Consider the following 14,635-nt stretch of genomic DNA (forward strand, 5'->3'; position numbering starts at 1 on the left):
GTTTGAGTCTCCTGGAGGGGAAGGAGTCTCTCCAAGAAATGGCTATATCACAGTCTCTGCTTGCAGATGTAAGAGAAGAAATCCGTACTGCCCTGCCCACTTCACTGTTGCTCCAAGCAGAGGAAACTGCAGTTCTGAAATATGTCAAAAAGCGTGAAGACTTCTACCTGAAGCCCATACATGCCGCAGCGTACATGTTGGACCCCAAGTATGCTGGCAAGAGCATCCTGTCTGGTGCAGAGATCAACAAGGCCTATGGTGTCATCACTACCGTGTCTCGCCACCTTGGCCTGGATGAGGGCAAGGGTCTTGGCAGTCTGGCAAAGTACACTTCCATGCAAGGGCTTTGGGATGGAGATGCAATATGCACTCATCAGCCACCTGGTGGAAGGGACTTTGTGGATCTGAGGCTATTTCCGCTGTTGCCTCCACCATCCTCCAAATTCCACCAACATAAGCCGCCTCAGAGCGCAACTGGTCCTTGTTTGGGAACACACACACCAAAGCACACAACAGGCTGACCAATACAAGGATTGAATAATTGGTGGCTATCCAGGCTTTCTGAGCCTGACAACGAGCCATCCTCAACAAGGTTGTAAAATGACAGTGAAGATGAGGCCTCAGAGTCTGATGTTCAAGAGGTGGACTGAGGAGGTCCAGGGAGAAGACATGGAAGCCTGAGAGGAAGAGAACCAAAGCTAGTTAGTTTAGTTTCTAGACTATCATTTTACAGATGTATGTTAAACTTTTTGGGGAGGTGCGATGGATTATTGGGGATCACTCAATATTCAAGATGCCATGTATTATGGAAAGAAGAATGCACATCAGTGGAGGCTGGTGACTTGAAAAATTGAGGAGGATGGGAGAGCCACGTTATAGGCGCGGAACATACTGAGACCACAAAGTGTGTTTCAAACATCAAAGACAAATTATTTCAAACTAAAGCATTTAATAAAGACATTTATAGTACAATATTAATCCTTATCCCAGGCTGCTGTTCCCACATGCTTCAAGAAGGCCACCTTTGTTCCTGTTCCTAAGAAAGCTAAGGTAACTGAGCTAAATGACTATAGCACTCACCTCTGTCATCATTGAGTGCTTTGAGAGACTAGGAAAGGATCATATCACCTCCACCCTACCTGACACCCTGAACCCACTCCAATTTGCTTACCGCCCCAATAGGTCCACAGACGTCGCAATCACACTGCACGCTGCCCTAACCCATCTGGACAAAAGGAATACCTACAGTGGGGAGAACAAATATTTGATACACTGCCGATTTTGCAGGTTTTCCTACTTACAAAGCATGTAGAGGTATGTCATTTTTATCATAGACAGAATCTAAAACAAAAATCCAGAAAATCACATTGTATGATTTTTAAGTAATTAATTTGCATTTTATTGCATGACATAAGTATTTGATCACCTACCAACCAGTAACAATTCCGGCTCTCACAGACCTGTTAGTTTTTCTTTAAGAAGCACTCATGTTCTCCAATTCATTACCTGTATTAACTGCACCTGTTTGAACTCGTTACCTGTATAAAAGACACCTGTCCACACACTCAATAAAACAGACTACAACCTCTCCAAAATGGCCAAGACCAGAGAGCTATGTAAGGACATCAGGGATAAAATTGTAGACCTGCACAAGGCTGGGATGGGCTACAGGACAATAGGCAAGCAGCTTGGTTAGAAGGCAACAACTGTTGGCGCCATTATTAGAAAATGGAAGAAGTTCAAGTTGACGGTCAATCACCCTTGGTCTGGGGCTCCATGCAAGATCTCACCTCGTGGGGTATCAATGATCATGATGAAGGTGAGGGATCAGCCCAGAACTTCACGGCAGGACATGGTCAATGACCTGAAGAGAGCTGGGACCACAGTTTCAAAGAAAACCATTAGTAACACATTACGCCGTCATGGATTAATATCCTGCAGCGCACACAAGGTCCCCCTGCTCAAGCCAGCGCATGTCCAGGCCCGTCTGAAGTTTGCAAATGACCATCTAGATGATCCAGAGGAGGAATGGGAAAAGGTCATGTGGTCTGATGAGACAAAATAGAGCTTTTTGGTCTAAACTCCACTCGCCGTGGTTGCTCTGGCCCCCCAATGGTGGAACAAACTCCCTCACGACGCCAGGACAGCGGAGTCAATCACCAACCTCCGGAGACACCTGAAACCCCACCTCTTTAAGGAATACCTAGGATAGGATAAGTAATCCCTCTCACCCCCCCCTTTAAGATTTAGATGCACTATTGTAAAGTGACTGTTCCACTGGGTGTCATAAGGTGAATGCACCAATTTGTAAGTCGCTCTGGATAAGAGCGTCTGCTAAATGACTTAAATGTAATGACTTAAATGTAAATGTTGGAGGAAGAAGAAGGATGAGTACAACCCCAAGAACCACATCCCAACTGTCCAGCATGGAGCTGGAAACATCATTCTTTGGGGATGCTTTTCTGCAAAGGGGACAGGACGACTGCGCCGTATTGAGGGGAGGATGGATGGGGCCAAGTATCGCGAGATCTTGGCCAACAACCTCCTTCCCTCAGTAAGAGCATTGAAGATGGGTCGTGACTGGGTCTTCCAGCATGACAACGACCCGAAACACACAGCCAGGGCAACTAAGGAGTGGCTCCGTGAGAAGCATCTCACAGTCCTGGAGTGGCCTAGCCAGTCTCCAGACCTGAACCCAATAGAAAATCTTTGGAGGGAGCTGAAAGTCCGTATTGCCCAGCGACAGCCCCGAAACCTGAAAGATCTGGAGAAGGTCTGTATGGGCGAGTTGGCCAAAATCCCTGCTGCAGTATGTGCAAAACTGGTCAAGAACTACAGGAAACGTATGATCTCTGTAATTGCAAACAAAGGTTTCTGTACCAAATATTAATATTAAGTGATTTTCAAATACTTATGTTATGCAATAAAATGCAAATTAATTTAATAAATTATACAATGTAATTTTCTGGATTATTGTTTTAGATTCCGTCTCTCACAGTGTACCTATGATTTTTTTAAATGCAAAATCGGCAGTGTATTAAATACTTGTTCTCCCCACTGTATGTAAGAATGCCAACAACGACAAGATGGCCTACAGGGAGGAGGTGTGGGCCCTCGGAGTGTGGTGTCAGGAAAACAACCACACACTCAACATCAACAAAACAAAGGAGAGGGAGCACCCCCCTATCCAGAGGGAGCACCCCCCTATCCACATCTATGGGACAGTAGTGGAGAAGGTGGAAAGTTGTTTATGTTCCTTGGCGTACACATCACGAACAAACTGAAATGAACCACCCACACTGACAGCGTGGTGAAGAAGGCGCAGCAGCGCCTCTTCAACCTCAGGAGGCTGAAGAAAATCGGCTTGTCACCAAAAACACTCACAAACTTTTACAGATGCACAATCGAGAGCATCCTGTCGGTCTGTATCACTGCCTGGTATGGCAACTGCTCTGCCCACAACCGAAAGGCTCTCCAGAGGGTAATGAGGTCTGCACAACTCATCACCGGAGGCAAAGTACCTGCTCTCCACGACACCTACACCACCCGATGTCACAGGAAGGCCAAAAAGATCATCAAGGACAACAACCACCCAAGCCACTCCCTGTTCACCCCTCTAATCATCCAGAAGTCGAGGTCAGTACAGGTGCATCAAAGCTGGGACCGAGAGACTGAAAAACAGCTTCTATCTCAAGGCCATCAGACTGTTTAATCCTGTTTGGGCTAGGGGACAGTATTTTCACGCCCGGTGAAAAGCGTGCCCAAAGTAAACTGCCTGTTACTCAGGCCCAGGTGGTAGGATATGCATAGATTTGGATAGAAAACACTCTAATGTTTCTAGAACTGTTAAAATAATGTATGTTTGTAGAACAGAACTGATATGGCAGGAGAAACCCCGAGGACAAACCATCCAAAAAAACAAACAATTTCAACCTAACACTGTTTCCAATGGCTTTCATCTTTATTATGAGGCGAAGTCCTCCCAGATTGCAGTTCCTAGGGCTTCCACTAGATTTAAACAGTCTTTAGAAAGAGTTTCATGCTGGTTTTTGGGAAAATGAGCTAGAAGTTATAGTTTTTCTAAGTGGGTCCCATTTTGGCTGTAGTGTTTCCATGCGCATGGATGAAAGCGCGTTCTTTGTTTTTTATCCCCGGTAATGAACATACTATTCTCTGTCTTAAATTGTATCTTTATTTCCGTATTAGAGTACCTAAGGTTTGATTAGAAACATTGTTTGACTTGTTTGGATAAGTTTATTGGTAACATTTGGGATTCATTTTGTATGCATTTTGCTGGAGGGAAACCGTTGTATTATTGAATGAAGCGCGCCATCTAAACTGAGTTTTTATGGATATAAAGATGGACTTTAACAAACAAAAGGACAATTTGTGATGCAGCTGGGACCTTTTGTGCCAACAGAAGAAGATCTTAAACGGTAAGACATTTATTATATCGCTATTGTCGCACCTGCCTGGTTGAAAAATGTTTTTCATGCTTTTGTATGCAGGGCGCTGTCCTCAGATAATTTTATGGTGTGCTTTCGCCGTAAAGCCTTTTTGAAATCTGACACCGCGGCTGGATTAACAGTAAGTTAGGCTTTATTTTGATGTATTACACTTGTATTTTCATAAATGTTATATATTTATAATTCTGTAGTTTGAATTTTGCGCTCTGCAATTTCACCGTATGTTGTCGAAGTGTCCCTCTAGCGGCACGTCTAGCCGTAACAGGTTTTAAACAGCCATCACTAACATTGAGTGGCTGCTACTGTCACGTTCTGTCCATCGTTTCGTATGTGTTTTCCTTGTTTTAGTGTTGGTCAGGACGTGATCTGGGTGGGCATTCTATGTTGTGTGTCTGGTTTGTCTATTTCTATGTTTGGCCTGATATGGTTCTCAATCAGAGGCAGGTATTAGTCATTGTCTCTGATTGGGAACCATATTTAGGTAGCCTGTTTTGTGTTGGGTTTTGTGGGTGATTGTTCCTGTCTCTGTGTTTTGCACCAGATAGGGCTGTTTTTGGTTTTCCACGTTTATTGTTTTGTAGTGTTCATGTTTATCTGTTTTTATTAAACATGAGTCAATATAACCACGCTGCGTTTTGGTCCTCTACTTCACCACAGGAAAACCCTGACAGCTACCAACATACTGACTCATTCTCTAGCCACTTTAATAATAAAAAATTTGATGTAATAAATGTATCACTAGTCACTTTAAACTATGCCACTTTAAATAATGTTTACATCCCCTACACTACTCATCTCATATGTATGTACTGTACTCTATACCATCTGCATCTTGCATATGCCGTTCGGCCATCGCTCATCCATATATATTTTTATGGACATATTCTTATTCATTCCTTTACACTTGTGTGTATAAGGTAGTTGTTGTGAAATTGTTAGATTACTTGTTAGATATTATGGCATGGTTGGAACTAGAAGCACAAGCATTTCGCTACACTCGCATTAACATCTGCTAACCATGTGTATGTGACAAATAACATTTGATTTGATTATGTGGAATGGGCTTCTTACAGTGCTGGAAAGGGATCACAGCAGTTATTGAGGCATGAGAGGCTTGACCAGTGCAGGACATAATTTTACTGGGAAGACAAAAACAATAATATAAGATACTACACAGTTATACAAAAGAGCTAATAATTAATTAGTTGAGCCTCCCGGGTGGCGCAATGGTCTAAGGCCGTGCCACCAGAGATTCTGGGTTCGAGCCCAGGCTCTGTCACAGCCGGCCGCGACCGGGAGGCCCATGGGCGACGCACAATTGGCCCAGCGTCTTCCGGGTTAGGGAGCGTTTGGCCGGCAGGGATATCCTTGTCTCCTTGCGCACTAGCGACTCCTGTGGCGGGCCGGGCGTAGTACACGCTGACCAGGTCACCAGGTGTATGGTATTTCCTCCGACACATTGGTGTGGCTGGCTTCCGGGTTGGATGTGCATTGTGTCAAGAAGCAGTGAGGCTAGGTTGGTGTAACGGCGTTCGTCTGTTGAAAGAGAGTTGGACCAAAATGCGGCATGGTGGTTACTCATGTTCTTTAATGCAAAATAATGAACAATACATGAAATAACTAAATAGCAAAACAACAAACGAAATGCGAAAACCTATACAGCCTATCTTGTGACAACAAACACAGAGACAGGAACAATCACCCACGAAACACAGTGAAACCTAGGCTACCTAAATATGGTTCCCAATCAGAGACAACGAGAATCACCTGACTCTGATTGAGAACCGCCTCAGGCAGCCAAGCCTATGCTAGACACCCCTACTCAGCCGCAATCCCAATGCCTACTAAAACCCCAATACGAAACACAACAAAATAAACCCATGTCACACCCTGGCCTGACCAAATAAATAACGAAAACACAAAATACTAAGACCAAGGCGTGACAGTTGGGTTGTGTTTCGGAGGACGCATGGCTCTCGACCTTCGCCTCTCCCGGGTCCATACGGGAGTTGCAGCGATGAGACAAGACTGTAACAACTACCAATTGGACACCATGAAATTGGGGTGAAAAAAGGGATAAAAAATATATAAAAGTCCAAGCAAGGGGTAAAATGGTCCTCGCCTTTCTCCTCTGAGTAGCCTTGACTAACACTTGCAGCCTACAATAACTGCTGTAGCACATTTATCTTTCACAAAGATGGGATTGTGAGACTCTAATTCATGGCCCTGAATGGACAATCAATGTAATTGAAAATCTAATCATATTTTATTGGTAACATACACGCAATTAGCAGATGTTATTGCGGGTGTAGCGAAGTGCTTGTGCTTCTAGCTTCAACAGTGCAGTACTATCTAACAAATTACACAACATATACCCAATACACACAAATCGAAGTCGGAATGAATTAAGACTATATCCAGTTGAAATCGGAAGTTTACATACACCTAGGTCATTAAAACTTGTTTTTCAACCACTCCACAAATTTCTTGTTAACAAACTATAGTTTTGGCAAGTCGGTTACAACATCTACTTTGTGCAGGACACAAGTATTTTTTTTCCAAAAACTGTTTACAGACAGATTACTTCACTATAATTCATTGTATCACAATTCCAGATGGTCAGTAGTTTATATACACTAAATTGACAGCTTGGAAAATTCCAGAAAATGATGTCATGGCTTTAGAAGCTTCCGATAGGCTAATTGACATAATTTGCGTCACTTGGTGGTGTACCTGTGGATGTATTTTAAGGCCTACCTTCAAACTCAGTGCCTCTTTGCTTAACATCATGGGAAAATCAAAAGAAATCAGCCAAGACCTCAGAAAAAATATTGTAGACCTCCACAAGTCTGGTTCATCCTTGGGAGCAATTTCAAAACCACATGAAGGTACCACGTTAATCTATAGAAACAATAGTACGCAAGTATAAACACCATGGGACAATGCAGCCGGCATACCACTCAGGAAGGAGACACATTTTGTCTCCTAGAGGAAAGTACTTTGGTGCGAAAAGTGCAAATCAATCCCAGAACAACAGCAAAGGACCTTGTGAAGATGCTGGAGGAAACAGGTACAAAAGTATTTATATCCACAGTAAAACGAGTCCTAAATCGACATAACCTGAAAGGCCGCTCACCAAGGAAGAAGCCACTGCTCCAAAACTGCAATAAAAAAGCCAGACTACGGTTTGCAACTGCACATGGGGACAACAATCATACTTTTTGGAGAAATGTCCTCTGGTCTGATGAAACAAAAATAGAACTGTTTGGCCATAATGACCATTGTTATATTTGGAGGAAAAGGGGGAGGCTTGCAAGCCAAAGAACACCATCCCAAACGTGAAGCACGGGGGTGGCAGCATCATGTTGTGGGGGTGTTTTGATGCAGGAAGGACTGGTGCACTTCACAAAATAGATGGCATCATGAGGAGGAAAATTAGGTGTAAATATTGAAGCAACATCTCAAGACATCAGTCAGGAAGTAAAATCTTGGTCTCAAATGGCTCTTCCAAATGGACAATTACCCCAAGCATGCTTCCAAAGTTGAGGCAAACTGGCTCAAGGACATCAAAGTCAAGGTATTGGAGTGGCCATCAGAAAGCCCTGACCTCAGTCCTATAGAACATTTGTGGTCAGAACGGAAAAAAAGTGTGTGAGCAAGGAGGCCAACAAACCTGACTCAGTTACACCAGCTCTGTCAGGAGGAATGAATCACCTAGCTTATTGTGGGAAGCTTGTGAATGGCTACCCGAAACGTTTGACCCAAGTTAAACAATTTAAGGGCAATGTTACCAAATACTAATTGAGTGTATGTAAACTTCTGACCCACTGGGAATGTAATGAAAGAAATAAAAGCTGAAATAAATATTTCTCTTTACTATTATTCTGACATTTCACATTCTTAAAATAAAGTTGTGATCCTATCTGACCTAAGACTGACCTAAGACAGGACGTTTTACCTTGGATTAAATGTCAGGAATTGTGAAAAAATGAGTTTAAATGTATTTGGAATGTGAATGTAAACTTCCGACTTCAACTGTACAGTACATACAGTATATGGACAAGTGATGTCAGAGGACTAAAATATTGTAAAGAATACAGTATATACATCACCAGTCAAATGTTTATGAAAACCTACTTATTCAAATGATTTTCTTTATTTTTACTATTTTCTACATTGTAGAATAATAATTAAGACATCAATGCTATGAAATAGCACATATGAATTCATGTAGTAACCAAAAAAGTGTTAAACATATCTAAATATATTTGAGATTCTTCAAATAGCCACCCTTTGCCTTGATGGCAGCTTAGCACACTCTTAGCATTCTCTCAACCAGCTTCACCTGGAATGATTTTCCAACAGTCTTGAAGGAGTGTTGTGCACTTGTTGGCTGCTTTTCCTTCACTTTTCAGTCTGACTCATCCCAAACCATCTCAATTTGGTTGAGGTCAGGGGATTGTGGAGGCCAGGTCATGCAGCACTCCATCACTCTCCATCTTGGTAAAATAGCCCATAAACAGCCTGGAGGTTTGTTGGGTGATTGTCCTGTTGAAAAACAAATGATAGTCCCGTTAAGCTAACACCAGATGGGATCGCGTAATGCTGTGCCTTGAATTCTACATAAATCACACAGTGTCACCAGCAAAGCACCCCCACAAAATCACATCATCCTCCTCCTCCATGCTTAACGGTGGGAAATACACATGCAGGGATCATCCGTTCACCCACACCGCATCTCACAAAGACATGGTGGTTGGACTGGAGTTAGTCCACCGGTCTGATGTCCATTGCTTGTGTTTCCTGGCACAAGCAAGTTTCTTATTCTTATTGGTGTTCTTTAGTAGTGGTTTCTTTGCAGCAATTCGACCATGAAGGCCTGATTCACACAGTCTCCTCTGAACAGTTAATGTTGAGATGTGTCTGTTACTTGAACTCAGTGAAGCATTTATTTGGGATGCAATTTCTGAGGCTCTAATGAACTCTAATGAACTTATCCTCTGCAGCAGAGGTAACTCTCGGTCTTCCATTCCTGTGGCGGTCCTCGTGAGAGCCAGTTTCATCATAGCGCTTGATGGTTTTTGAGAGTGTACTTGAAGAAACTTTCAAAGTTCTTGAAATGTTCCGTATTGACTGACCTTCATGTCTTAAAGTAGTGATGGACTCGTTTCTTACCCTAGTATGGACTTGGTGTCACGCCTTGGTCATTGTATTTTGTGTTTTTGTTATATGTTTGGGTAGGCCAGGATGTGACATGGGTTTATATGTTGTTTTCGTATTGGGGTTTGTATTAGTTTGGGATCGTGGCTGATTAGGGGTGTTGTTAGGCTTGGCTGCCTGAGGCGATTCTCAATCAGAGTCAGGTGCTTATCATTGTCTCTGATTGGGAACCGTATTTAGGGAGCCATAGTTTCGCTTTGTATTTCGTGGGTGATTGTTCCTGTCTTTGTGTAGTATTCACCAGATAGGCTGTAATAAGTTTCACGTTCCGTTTGTTGTTTTCGTCTTTATATGTTATTTCATGTACCGCGATTCTTTCATTAAAGTCATGAGTAACCAACACGCAGCATTTCGGTCCGACTCTCTTCTTTCAACAGACGAACGCAGTTACACTTGGGGCTATCTTCAGATTGTATAGTCTCCCCCACCACCCCCACCTTGTCACAACACAACTGTTTGGCCAAGCGCATTAAGAAGAAAATAAATTCCACAAATTAACATTTAAGAAGGCTCACCTGCTAATTGAAATGAATTGCAGGTGACTACCTCATGAAGCTGGTTAAGAGCATGCCAAGAGTGTTGAAAGCTGTCATCAAGGCATAGGGTGGCTATTTGAAGAATCTCAAATATTAAATATAATTTGATTTAATTAACACGTTTTTGTTTACTACATGATTCTATTTGTGTTATTTTATAGTTTTGATCTCTTCACTATTATTCTACAATGTAGAAAATAGTTCAAATAAAGAAGAACCCTTGAATGAGTGTTCTGAATATATTGACCTGTAGTGTACATATTAGATGAGTAATGCAAGATATGTAAACATTATTAAGTGACTAAGATACTGTTGAATAGTATAGAAAACAGTATCTACATATGAGATGAGTAATGCTAGATACTGTATGTAAACATTATTAATGTGACTAGTGTCCCATTCCTTAAAGTGGTCAGTGATTTCTAGTCTATGCCTATAGGCAGCAGCCTCTAATGGGCTAATGATCGCAGGGGGACAGTATCGTGAATTTCCGGCTGACTGACGTGCCCAAAGTAAACTGCCTGTTACGCAGGCCCAGAAGCTAGGATATGCATATAATTGTTTGCATTGGTTAGTAAACACTCAAGTTTCTAAAACTGTTAAAATAATGTCCCTGTGAGTATTTTGCAGGCCTTTTCAATGCAAGCCTATGGATATACAAAGAAATAGCTCCCAGATTGCAGTTCCCATGACTTCCACAAGATGTCAACAGTCTTCGTACAGTGTTTACATTTACATTTTACATTTAAGTCATTTAGCAGACGCTCTTATCCAGAGCGACTTACAAATTGTTTCAGGCTTGTTTCTTGAAAAAAGAACAAGTAATTGTAGTTTTTCCAAGGTGTGCTCATCAGGAAAGGTAGGCTTTTGGCCCGCGTGAATGAGGGCGCACTCTTCGTTATTTTCCTTTTCTATTGAACACCATTCTTTCAGTCTGAAATATTATAATTTATTTACATATTAGGGTACCTGAGGATTGATTAGAAACATTGTTTGACTTGATGAAGTTTACTGGTAGCTTTTGGATTCCATTGTATGCATGTTGAAGGAGTGGATTACTGAAATCAATGGCGTCAACTAAACAGACTTTTTGGATATAAAGAAGGACTATTCGAAACAAAACAAACATTCATTGTGTAGCTGGGACTCTTGGGATTGCAAACAGAGGAAGATCTTCAAAGGTAAGTGATTTATTTCACCGCTATTTGTGATTTTTGTGAAGCCTGTGCTGGTTGAAAAAGTATTTTGATGTGGGGCGCTGTCCTCAGATAATCGCATGGTATGCTTTCACCGTAAAGCCTTTTTGAATTCTGACGACGAAGTTGAGCTTTTAAATGATGTAAGACACTTGTATGTTCATTAATGTTTAATATTACGATTTTGCCATTTGAATTTGGCGCGCTCCAATTTCACCGGATGTTGTTGAAGTGTGTCCCGCTAGCGGTTCGTTAACAATCTGATGGCCTTGAGATAGAAGCTGTTTTTCAGTCTCTCGGTTCCAGCTTTGATGCACATGTACTGACACATGTACAGACTAAAAAATATCCATCCCACAAACCGACATGATTCAGTGTAGCTGTTAAAAAAAGTGTGCTCATAGCTGATGATCAGACAAGTGTTCATACTTCTCTTATCGTCCAGGTGATAGGTGATATGTTAACGTTGTACCCTTGTACATTTGGGGCCCTGAACATTTTTTAGAAAGGGACCCATCTCAAAAACACCTTCTGCCAGCCTTGTCAGACATTTTGCTATTCCGCTATAGCCAGATAATGCATTTTCCTTCATATCTGCAGAACCAAACATGATAACACAGAAAAGATGTCTACATCTATGTTTGATGGTCAAGGATGACAATGGTGATAAAGTACAACATAATAAACAGTTCAGATTATTATATACATGGTTAATATGGGTAAGCCATGGCAAAGAAAATAAATAGCTGTTTTGGACAATGTACACAATATTATGACCCTAAACTGCACAAGTGTCGCAGGTTTCATGCTTTTATGAAAAAGAACATGTAATTTTTACATATCGCCTGGACTAATATATAGATTCCAGTAGACTAGACATATCTGTCCCACAAACTGACATTACGTATTCAGTGTAGCTGTTTTTCTCTCACATCAAATGTTATGAGCCACCACCTGGCTGATGTGTTGTTGACTGCTAGCTCTCAGGAGGGCCTTATTTTCATGTCTTAGCATCAAAACGGTAGAAAGTTACCATTCTGGGACATTGACTGCAATGACATTGTTGCACCAGAACTTAAGCAATATCCTGGGGGGCATTGTGGAACTGTCAAAGGATACATGGCTTGAATACATAATATTAAAATTCCTATAAATGTCCTGTGCATCACTGGTAAAATAGTTGTTGTCGTGACTTGACTTTCAAATCAAATCAAATCAAATTTATTTATATAGCCCTTCGTACATCAGCTGATATCTCAAAGTGCTGTACAGAAACCCAGCCTAAAACCCCAAACAGCAAACAATGCAGGTGTAAAAGCACGGTGGCTAGGAAAAACTCCCTAGAAAGGCCAAAACCTAGGAAGAAACCTAGAGAGGAACCGGGCTATGTGGGGTGGCCAGTCCTCTTCTGGCTGTGCCGGGTAGAGATTATAACAGAACATGACCAAGATGTTCAAATGTTCATAATGACCAGCATGGTCAAATAATAATAAGGCAGAACAGTTGAAACTGGAGCAGCAGCACAGTCAGATGGACTGGGGACAGCAAGGAGCCATCATGTCAGGTAGTCCTGGGGCACGGTCCTAGGGCTCAGGTCCTCCGAGAGAGAGAAAGAAAGAGAGAATTAGAGAGAGCATATGTGGGGTGGCCAGTCCTCTTCTGGCTGTGCCAGGTGGAGATTATAACAGAACGTGGCCAAGATGTTCAAATGTTCATAAATGACCAGCATGGTTGAATAATAGTAAGGCAGAACAGTTGAAACTGGAGCAGGAGCATGGCCAGGTGGACTGGGGACAGCAAGGAGTCCTCATGTCAGGTAGTCCTGGGACATGGTCCTAGGGCCCAGGCCAGTTGAAACTGGAGCAGCAGCATGGCCAGGTGGACTGGGGACAGCAAGGAGTCATCATGTCAGGTAGTCCTGGGGCATGGTTCTAGGGCTCAGGTCCTCCGAGAGAGAGAAAGAAAGAGAGAAGGAGAGAATTAGAGAACGCACACTTAGATTTACACAGGACACCGAATAGGACAGGAGAAGTACTCCAGATAAACAAACTGACCCTAGCCCCCCGACACATAAACTACTGCAGCATAAATACTGGAGGCTGAGACAGGAGGGGTCAGGAGACACTGTGGCCCCATCATTAATCTGAACATTAATCTGAAGACTGTTATTTATCGAATTAACCTAAATATGTTTAATTCTTAACTGATTAAATTAATCATGTAACAATTAACTTATTAGGATCTGGGGCACCATGAGAGCGGTTCTTTACCTATCACATCTATAAACAGTCAACTTATTAACCATAACCTTGTATCATATCATCATTCTGAACAGTCGTAACCTTACTTAGGATTCAGTACTACACATATTGGTTTAATTATTTATTTACTAGCTAATTAAATGGTAGCACAGGATAAACATACACACTTAATATGTTAGAAACAGGTCCCTAGCGAAGTGTCTGCTTGTTACAAAAGAGATGGAGAGGGAGGGACAGAGACTTGGTACTTTCAGAAACTACTCTCACTTACAGTAACTATATACTTTGTCCACAAACTGCTGCCCGCTTTGAGTAAGAAATCATGAATGTATTTACGTGAAATGCCTTGGTTCCCCAGATCTCTTTTGGCCTTTTTGGGGCACGCTAGTAAGGCTCTGATTGCCCAAACGTTTACCAACAAGTCTTTTACTGTTGTTCTTCTCTGTAGTTGTCCAGTATCCGGTGACTTGCTATGTAGTCTTGAACGAAACTACAGAGTTTATTTTCCTTCCATAAGCTCTAGAATATGCTTCTTTGAAGATAGGCTAGCCAGCCGTGTCGAGATCGTGCATGTCACTCGGTCAGAGAGCGTGCATGTCACTCGGTCAGAGAGCGTGCATGTCACTTGTACATGTAAAACAATCTCTTATAGTTTCTCAAATCTCTCTCTCGTCATTTTTCATATTACATGCACAATGCATGATATGGAAACGTTGTACATGTAGTGGGTATACTTTCCAAGTTGCAGTATTTCCTTCAAACATTTTTTTATGACCACAAAATAACAAACAAAATGTTGTTAGTGTTCTATAGATCATTTCTGACCATTCCCCACGTTCTATGTTAGAAATATTGTTCCAGTATTCGCTTTTGAACGTGTTAGAGTTTCAGCGGGAAAAGTCTCTTGACACACAGGAAATTCCTTTGGTGAATATCTTCTCCCCTTGATTTACAAC

Source organism: Oncorhynchus gorbuscha, linkage group LG18 (assembly GCF_021184085.1).
Source record: "Oncorhynchus gorbuscha isolate QuinsamMale2020 ecotype Even-year linkage group LG18, OgorEven_v1.0, whole genome shotgun sequence".
Lineage (NCBI taxonomy): Eukaryota > Metazoa > Chordata > Actinopteri > Salmoniformes > Salmonidae > Oncorhynchus > Oncorhynchus gorbuscha.